The following is a 10,324-nucleotide window of genomic DNA, read 5'->3' on the forward strand; positions in this document are numbered from 1 at the left end:
AGATTCGTTGCAAACTGGAGAAGGAAAATAGCAACAGACCTCAGCAATGAGCATGATCAATGTCCCTCATGGAAGAGGAATATGTTTTCCTTTACTTAAGGACTATGGCAACCTACAGCACAACAGTGTTGGAATAAAAACCTACAGCACTCCTTTACTCCATACACTAGATGATGGAGGAGTCCTACAGAGGGGAAGAAAATACATGGCCACGTTATTCAAGACTACAATCATGATAAATGTATGCAGCAGGAGGGACAAATCAAGTCCTAAATAACCTCAAAAAAGTCACATATTTACAATGGGTGGCTTTGCAGCAGGATAACAGCGGAACAAGCACAAAACAAATGCTACACAATGAAGAGCATCAAACATTCTGCAGCCCTTTTCTGCTTTTATTTAGGGAAGAGATGACAGAGATAGCAAACAAATTGCAGCTTAACCCAATACAAGCATTTACTTGATAAAAAAGAAGTAAATTTACTAAAAGAAGTAAGTAAAGGTGTTGCAGATGGGTTTAACTTCGTTCAAGAAGCTGGAAACTGGTTAGCAGCATCCCAGCGGATGAGTAGCCATCACATCTAAATTGCCCATGGGAGAACCCAGCCCTGCATCCCAGCCAAAAAGCATTAAAAAGCACCCACTGCTCCACCATTTCTTCTTCATTTTGTATTCAGAATACATTTAAAGAAGCAACTGATCACCAGTTCAACCTCTGGTTTCTAATGGTGCTGCAAAAGAAAGGGACATGGCAATAGAAAAGATCCAGCCGATGCTATTTTTCCCCATCATCATCCAAAGCAATGAAAAGCAGAGACGTGCCCATGCAGCGCAACAAAGAGATGGCACCTGCCTACTGCATTTCCTCACTAGTGACACTATGAAGAAAAAGCAGAGTTTTAAATAGAAACCTCCCTGCAAGTGTTAACTGAGATTAATTTAACTCTTTTGCATTATTTTAATCTTATGTACCATCATTTGCAAGGCAAGCAGGGGAGAAAAAAAGAAGAGAATAGGATTCTTATCTTGACCATATTCCTATGTATTATTAAAAGCCACAAAAAACCTTTCTGACAGCAAAAGACACATCCTCCCAGCTCCTTTTGCAGTAGGGCGATAGCACAAATGTTATACGTAGCTTTTTGGGCACTCGACATCAAGTGACAGGCACGAGCCTCCCTTCATCCTTGCAACGCTTAACACCAGTGCTGGCAACACCAACACAAGTTTGTGGCCAGGTTTTGTATATGCACGTGTCAACAAGTACGCTGTGAAAGACTAAAATGTAATCTGAAGGGCTGGCGATGCTGCTGGAGGATGTGTTGCAATGTTTCCCCAGCAAGAGCAGCATGCAGCCACACTACAAAGGTTCATTTTCTGAGTTAAGCTCATGCTTAAATACCTGGATGGAATTTAGGCCAAATGGATCATGACAAAGGCAAATTCATTCACAAAGACCATGTCCCGGGTGGAAGGACTGAGTCCTTCATCCATCCATCCATGGCTGGATGCTCACATTCAAAGAGTTGCAGATCAATGGCTCAATGTCCAACTGGAGACAGGTAGTGAATGGTGTCCCTCAGGGGTCAGTGTTGGGACCGATCCTGTTCAGCATCTTTGCCAGTGACATGGATAGTGGGATCAAGGGCACCCTCATCAAGTTTGCTGATGACATCAAACTATGTAGCACGGTCAACATGCTGGAGGGAATGGATGAGATACAGAGGGCCCTGGACAGGCTTGAGAGGTGGGACTATGTGAATCTCATGAAGCTCTACAAAGACAAGAGCAAGGTCCTGCACATGGTTTGGGACAATCCCAAGCATAAACACAGGCTGGGCAGAGACTGGATGGAGCAGCCTGAGGAGAAGGACTTCGGGTGCTGGTTCATGAGAACCCCCCCGTGTGCTGGGCTGCACCCCCAGAGCGTGAGCAGCAGCTCAGGGAGGGGATCCTGCCCCTCTGCTGTGTGAAGGGGAGACCCCCCCTGCAGCCCTGATCCAGCTCTGGGGCAGCAGCACAAGAGGGACGTGGAGCTGCTGGAGCGAGGCCAGAGGAGGCCATGGAGATGCTGCGAGGGCTGGAGCAGCTCTGCTCTGGAGCCAGGCTGAGAGAGCTGGGCTGGGGCAGCCTGGAGAAGAGAAGGCTCCTGAAGGGGAGACCTGAGAGCAGCTCCAGTGCCTAAAGGGGCTACAGGAAACCTGGAGAGGGGCTTGGGACAAGGGCCTGTAGGGACAGGCCAAGGGGAATGGCTTGAACCTGCCCGAGGGGAGACTGAGATGAGCTCTTAGGCAGAAGCTCTTCCCTGTGAGGGTGCTGAGGCGCTGGCACAGGGTGCCCAGAGAAGCTGTGGCTGCCCCATCCCTGGCAGTGTTCAAGGCCAGGTTGGACAGAGCCTTGGGTGACGTGGTCTAGTGTGAGGTGTCCCTGCCCGTGGCAGGGGGACTGGAACTGAGTGGGCTTTAAGGTCCCTTCCAACCCAAACCATTCTATGATTCTACAACCCCTCCATCCAGCAGATCTCATGGGGTCAGACCTGGATGCACAAGTCCGCCCAAGGTGGATGAAGTGTACGCAGGAGGATAACAAAGACAGGAGAAGGAAATCACGTTTCTTTCTTACAGTTCTTTCCATTCTCATCCAGCAGAATGTGTTTATGACACGGGCAGGGAATTGAAAGAATTATTTTTATCTTGATATTATTTACCCTTTCACACTTTGCTATTTAAATATCCCTGAATTCCCCGAAGAACCAGCAATTCAAAATACCATTTGCTATACATTCCTGAGCAAGGGGAAGCACAGACTCATTCATTCTCAGCATGCCTACTTTTCCCTTTTTAAATTAGATTTTAAGTGCTGTAATATCAACATGCAAATTTATCAAGACACAGAAGTCTTCTTTCTCCTTCACTCACAGTAAAGAGTCTCCAGCCCCAGAGCAGGCATCCTGCTGGATGGGAGACCTGGTCATAGGAGCAAATTGATGATTTGTTGATGATGAGAGGTTTAAATTACTCATTCATGTAAATTAAACACAAATCAAGTTGTGAGAAAAGGAAGAGGGGTTTTTTGCACAAGAGAGGACGGGAACTGAAGAACTTCATATCAAAATCTCTGTTCTACCAGTCTCTGTAGCCAAATAACTTGCAGTCATTACAGCAGAGGCAACCCTTAATGCCAGGGAAACCACAGCAGCACAGCATTACACTGCAAATCTCTTCTGAACCACGCAACTGCCAACACCCCTCTAGATGGGAGACATGGAGACATCATATGCAGAAGCTCAGCCTTGTTTTAAGCATGAGGAAATGGGGATGGAGAGCTGATCCAGAAGCCAGGACTGCAGCAGTAGCTGCATTGCTCCAATGTCCATCAAAGCCACATCAGTGATGGTTGTGCTGATTTCTAATTGCATTAATATCCATAAGCCAACCAGGCAGGCAGGAGGCTTTGGAAAGGGCAACACGGTTTATCTGTTGCTCAGAAAGAAGGAATCAACACATCATTAGCACCCTGGAAAAAGCCCAGAGACCAACCTGGACATGATGAGATGGGAAAGGACACAGCTGGAGAACACTGCAGAGCAGGAAGGCACCAAGGGGCCAGAGAGCAGCTGGCCTGAGCCATTGGTGATTGAAAGACCTGAATCAGCTGCATCGACTCTATGGATAATGGCTTTACACTGGAAGAGGGGAGATTGCTTCCCTCTGAGGGTGCTGAGGCCCCGGTACAGGGTGCCCAGAGAAGCTGTGGCTGCCCCATCCCTGGCAGTGTTCAAGGCCAGGTTGGACACAGGGGCTTGGAGCATCCTGGTGTAATGGAAGCTCATAGAATCACAGAACGGTTTGTGTTGGAAAGGGCCTTCAAAGCTCATCCAGTCCAACCCCCCTGCAATGAGCAGGGACATCTCCTTCAGCCAGATCAGGCTGCTCAGAACCACATCCAGCCTGGCCCTGAATGGCTCCAGGGAGTTGTCCTTGCCCATGGCAGGGTGTTGGAACTACACCACCTTTAAGGTCCCTTCCAACACAAACCATTCTATGACTCCTGGGACAATGCAATACAGAGCCCAACAAGGCAGGACGGGGCATTGCACATCCACAGCCGCACTGCAAAGGGAAATACCAGCAAGCAAAAAGAGGTAAATACTGACTAAAACATGAACCTTCTTCCTACAGGACAAAGAAAGAAAGGGAAAACAACAACCCACAGTTTAGTCCAGCCTTCCCAGCCCTACACAAGCTTGTAAAACTGTAGCATTAAGCAGGATGAAGCACGAAGAACAAAACTTCACCCCACACGTGTTATCCCTGGGCTAGCAAATAGCCACTTGTTTGTGCAGTGCTCCCAGACCATCTCGAGCTGCAAATGTCACAGAATACCTCAAATGCAGACAAGCAGAGGTTGTGCAGCACATACACAGTGTGCTGGTGGAGGAACGAAAGAGAGCTTTCAGGTTTCCAAACCCTCTCTGCTTCTTGATACGCACACAAAGACACCAAGCAGTTCAGTGGAAGCACAGATTTCCCCCTCAACTCCATTCCAGCGCCAGACGCCGCAGGTTAATTGTAGCATGCAGCCAAGGAGAGCTTTTATCAAGGGCCTCAAGCCGCAAACACTCTGAAGTACAAAAGCAACAGGAAAAGTTTGTGCGCTCAGCCAAGGCACAAAGTGGTGCTTTACACATTTAAAAGCAGTTTTATTTCCTTTCCTTGCACTTGCAAGTCCATTTCACTGACTCAGTCATGGCAAAACCCTCCTGAATTAGCCTGAAAGGAACGATATAACAAATAAATACAACTATACCCTACGGGAGGTTAAAAGTGAGCCATAAACCTGTTCTTTAACTGCAACACGGAGCAGTTCCTAATGTTGCCATCACGCAACACATCAATGTTTCACTGTGTAAAGCCATAAGACAGTTCCATGGTGACTACTGGTGACAAGTGGGTGCAGGGATATCGCATCATCACCTGGTCAGCAGAGCTGAGGGACTCGAACTTGGCACCCTCAGCATGTGCGCCCATCATGCTCGCACCCATGGGCAACACCAGGACTGTCCGTCAAGGGGTTGTACACACACAACTCTGTGCAAGGGCACCACAGGCCCTACACTGTGAGAAAGCAAGCATGCAAACCCTGTGCGAGAGAAGCCACAGGCTCCAGTGGGCACACACACAGCCTTGATCCTGCTCCCAGGGCAAACACAAGCTTCTATGTGTAAGTCATGATAATAAAGCAACACATACACCCTACAGGTAAGGGCCCCATGTCCCACGTTACACACACACAGTGCAAGGGCCCCATGTCCCACGTTACACACACACAGTGCAAGGGCCCCATGTCCCACGTTACACACACACAGTGCAAGGGCCCCATGTCCCACGTTACACACACACAGTGCAAGGGCCCATGTCCCACGTTACACACACACAGTGCAAGGCCATGTCCCACGTTACACACACACAGTGCAAGGGCCCCATGTCCCACGTTACACACACACAGTGCAAGGGCCCCATGTCCCACGTTACACACACACAGTGCAAGGGCCCATGTTCCACGTTACACACACACAGTGCAAGGGCTCCATGTCCCACGTTACACACACACAGTGCAAGGCCATGTCCCACGTTACACACACACAGTGCAAGGGCCCATGTCCCACGTTACACACACACAGTGCAAGGGCTCCATGTCCCACGTTACACACACACAGTGCAAGGGCCCATGTCCCACGTTACACACACACAGTGCAAGGGCCCCATGTCCCACGTTACACACACACAGTGCAAGGGCCCATGTCCCACGTTACACACACACAGTGCAAGGGCCCCATGTCCCACGTTACACACACACAGTGCAAGGGCCCATGTCCCACGTTACACACACACAGTGCAAGGGCCCATGTCCCACGTTACACACACACAGTGCAAGGGCCCATGTCCCACGTTACACACACACAGTGCAAGGGCCCATGTCCCACGTTACACACACACAGTGCAAGGGCCCCATGTCCCACGTTACACACACACAGTGCAAGGGCCCCATGTCCCACGTTACACACACACAGTGCAAGGGCCCATGTCCCACGTTACACACACACAGTGCAAGGGCCCCATGTCCCACGTTACACACACACAGTGCAAGGGCCCCATGTCCCACGTTACACACACACAGTGCAAGGGCCCCATGTCCCACGTTACACACACACAGTGCAAGGGCCCCATGTCCCACGTTACACACACACAGTGCAAGGGCCCCATGTCCCACGTTACACACACACAGTGCAAGGGACCATGTCCCACGTTACACACACACAGTGCAAGGGCCCATGTCGCACGTTACACACACACAGTGCAAGGCCATGTCCCACGTTACACACACACAGTGCAAGGGCCCCATGTCCCACGTTACACACACACAGTGCAAGGGCCCATGTCCCACGTTACACACACACAGTGCAAGGGCCCCATGTCCCACGTTACACACACACAGTGCAAGGCCATGTCCCACGTTACACACACACAGTGCAAGGGCCCCATGTCCCACGTTACACACACACAGTGCAAGGGCCCCATGTCCCATGTTACACACACACAGTGCAAGGGCCCATGTCCCACGTTACACACACACAGTGCAAGGGCCCATGTCCCACGTTACACACACACAGTGCAAGGGCCCATGTCCCACGTTACACACACACAGTGCAAGGGCCCCATGTCCCACGTTACACACACAGCGCAAGGGCCCCATGTCCCACGTTACACACACACAGTGCAAGGGCCCATGTCCCACGTTACACACACACAGTGCAAGGGCCCCATGTCCCACGTTACACACACACAGTGCAAGGGCCCCATGTCCCACGTTACACACACACAGTGCAAGGGCCCCATGTCCCACGTTACACACACACAGTGCAAGGGCCCATGTCCCACGTTACACACACACAGTGCAAGGGCCCATGTCCCACGTTACACACACACAGTGCAAGGCCATGTCCCACGTTACACACACACAGTGCAAGGGCCCATGTCCCATGTTACACACACACAGTGCAAGGGCCCCATGTCCCACGTTACACACACACAGTGCAAGGGCCCATGTCCCACGTTACACACACACAGTGCAAGGGCCCATGTCCCACGTTACACACACACAGTGCAAGGGCCCATGTCCCACGTTACACACACACAGTGCAAGGCCATGTCCCACGTTACACACACACAGTGCAAGGGCCCATGTCCCACGTTACACACACACAGTGCAAGGGCCCCATGTCCCACGTTACACACACACAGTGCAAGGGCCCCATGTCCCACGTTACACACACACAGTGCAAGGCCATGTCCCACGTTACACACACACAGTGCAAGGGCCCCATGTCCCATGTTACACACACACAGTGCAAGGGCCCATGTCCCACGTTACACACACACAGTGCAAGGCCATGTCCCACGTTACACACACACAGTGCAAGGGCCCCATGTCCCACGTTACACACACACAGTGCAAGGGCCCCATGTCCCACGTTACACACACACAGTGCAAGGGCCCCATGTCCCACGTTACACACACACAGTGCAAGGGCCCATGTCCCACGTTACACACACACAGTGCAAGGGCCCATGTCCCACGTTACACACACACAGTGCAAGGGCCCCATGTCCCACGTTACACACACACAGTGCAAGGCCATGTCCCACGTTACACACACACAGTGCAAGGGCCCATGTCCCACGTTACACACACACAGTGCAAGGGCCCCATGTCCCACGTTACACACACACAGTGCAAGGGCCCATGTCCCACGTTACACACACACAGTGCAAGGGCCCCATGTCCCACGTTACACACACACAGTGCAAGGGCCCCATGTCCCACGTTACACACACACAGTGCAAGGGCCCATGTCCCACGTTACACACACACAGTGCAAGGGCCCATGTCCCACGTTACACACACACAGTGCAAGGGCCCATGTCCCACGTTACACACACACAGTGCAAGGCCATGTCCCACGTTACACACACACAGTGCAAGGGCCCCATGTCCCACGTTACACACACACAGTGCAAGGGCCCATGTCCCACGTTACACACACACAGTGCAAGGCCATGTCCCACGTTACACACACACAGTGCAAGGGCCCCATGTCCCACCTTACACACACACAGTGCAAGGCCATGTCCCACGTTACACACACACAGTGCAAGGGCCCCATGTCCCACGTTACACACACACAGTGCAAGGGCCCATGTCCCACGTTACACACACACAGTGCAAGGCCATGTCCCACGTTACACACACACAGTGCAAGGCCATGTCCCACGTTACACACACACAGTGCAAGGGCCCCATGTCCCACGTTACACACACACAGTGCAAGGGCCCCATGTCCCACGTTACACACACACAGTGCAAGGGCCCCATGTCCCACGTTACACACACACAGTGCAAGGGCCCCATGTCCCACGTTACACACACACAGTGCAAGGGCCCATGTCCCACGTTACACACACACAGTGCAAGGGCCCCATGTCCCACGTTACACACACACAGTGCAAGGGCCCCATGTCCCACGTTACACACACACAGTGCAAGGGCCCCATGTCCCACGTTACACACACACAGTGCAAGGGCCCATGTCCCACGTTACACACACACAGTGCAAGGGCCCATGTCCCACGTTACACACACACAGTGCAAGGCCATGTCCCACGTTACACACACACAGTGCAAGGGCCCCATGTCCCACGTTACACACACACAGTGCAAGGGCCCATGTCCCACGTTACACACACACAGTGCAAGGGCCCCATGTCCCACGTTACACACACACAGTGCAAGGGCCCCATGTCCCACGTTGCACACACACAGTGCAAGGGCCCCATGTCCCACCTTACACACACAGTGCAAGGGCCCATGTCCCACGTTACACACACACAGTGCAAGGGCCCCATGTCCCACGTTACACACACACAGTGCAAGGGCCCATGTCCCACGTTACACACACACAGTGCAAGGGCCCCATGTCCCACGTTACACACACACAGTGCAAGGGCCCATGTCCCACGTTACACACACACAGTGCAAGGCCATGTCCCACGTTACACACACACAGTGCAAGGGCCCATGTCCCACGTTACACACACACAGTGCAAGGGCCCCATGTCCCACGTTACACACACACAGTGCAAGGGCCCCATGTCCCACGTTACACACACACAGTGCAAGGGCCCCATGTCCCACCTTACACACACACAGTGCAAGGGCCCATGTCCCACGTTACACACACACAGTGCAAGGGCCCCATGTCCCACGTTACACACACACAGTGCAAGGCCATGTCCCACGTTACACACACACAGTGCAAGGGCCCATGTCCCACGTTACACACACACAGTGCAAGGGCCCATGTCCCACGTTACACACACACAGTGCAAGGGCCCCATGTCCCACGTCGCACACACACAGTGCAAGGGCCCCATGTCCCACCTTACACACACACAGTGCAAGGGCCCATGTCCCACGTTACACACACACAGTGCAAGGGCCCCATGTCCCACGTTACACACACACAGTGCAAGGCCATGTCCCACGTTACACACACACAGTGCAAGGGCCCATGTCCCACGTTACACACACACAGTGCAAGGGCCCCATGTCCCACGTTACACACACACAGTGCAAGGCCATGTCCCACGTTACACACACACAGTGCAAGGGCCCCATGTTCCCCCCCACCTTTGGGGTCACACGAGGTAACCCCGAGGGGAGGGGGAAGGCTCCGACACGCGCACACCGCGCGCCACTCACCCGCCACCGCCTCGAAGCTGCGCCGCGCCGCCGGCACCCAAACATCACGTGACCCCGGCGGGGCCCGCCCTGACCACGTGTCCTTCCACCCCCCCCACTTTCCACCACCTCTGTAGTCCCCAGCCCGCAGGTACCGCTGCCCGCTGACGCCCACCCGGACTACAACTCCCAGCAGGCACCTCGCGGTGTCACGTGAGCGGCGCCTCGCCCCCTTTTTTTGCCGTTGACCAATCAGCGGAGGGGATGGGTAAGGGTAGCCCCGTCCATTCGTCCGTCTGCGCAGCCCGTTTGAGTGCGCTGAGGGGCTTGGTTCTGGTGGTTTCTGTCCCGTTTTCCCTCTGCCTGTTCCCGCTGCCTTCCTCCTCCTTTCTTCCTTCTCTCTTTCTCCCTTCCCATCCCTTCGTACGCACCCAACAGACGGTGTGAGGATCGCCGGTTGCTGCCTTCCACTCGTACCCAAGGCGGGTTTGCCTTCCATACTGCTCGCCCGCTGCCTCCCTCA

General features: G+C 53.1%; 1 protein-coding gene across 1 annotated transcript in view; it reads right to left on the reverse strand.

The window, feature by feature from the left end:
* TSNARE1 (t-SNARE domain containing 1) overlaps positions 1-9,905 on the reverse strand; it is a gene marked incomplete at its 3' end in the record, with an annotated part of 287,380 nt that extends 277,475 nt beyond the window's left edge. Inside the window, exon 1 of the mRNA XM_080609750.1 lies at positions 9,823-9,905. The remainder of the gene's footprint in view (positions 1-9,822) is intronic.
* Positions 9,906-10,324: the final 419 nt, after the last annotated feature.

This window comes from Psittacula echo (assembly GCF_963264785.1).
Source record: "Psittacula echo genome assembly, chromosome: 2".
In the NCBI taxonomy this organism is placed as follows: domain Eukaryota; kingdom Metazoa; phylum Chordata; class Aves; order Psittaciformes; family Psittacidae; genus Psittacula; species Psittacula echo.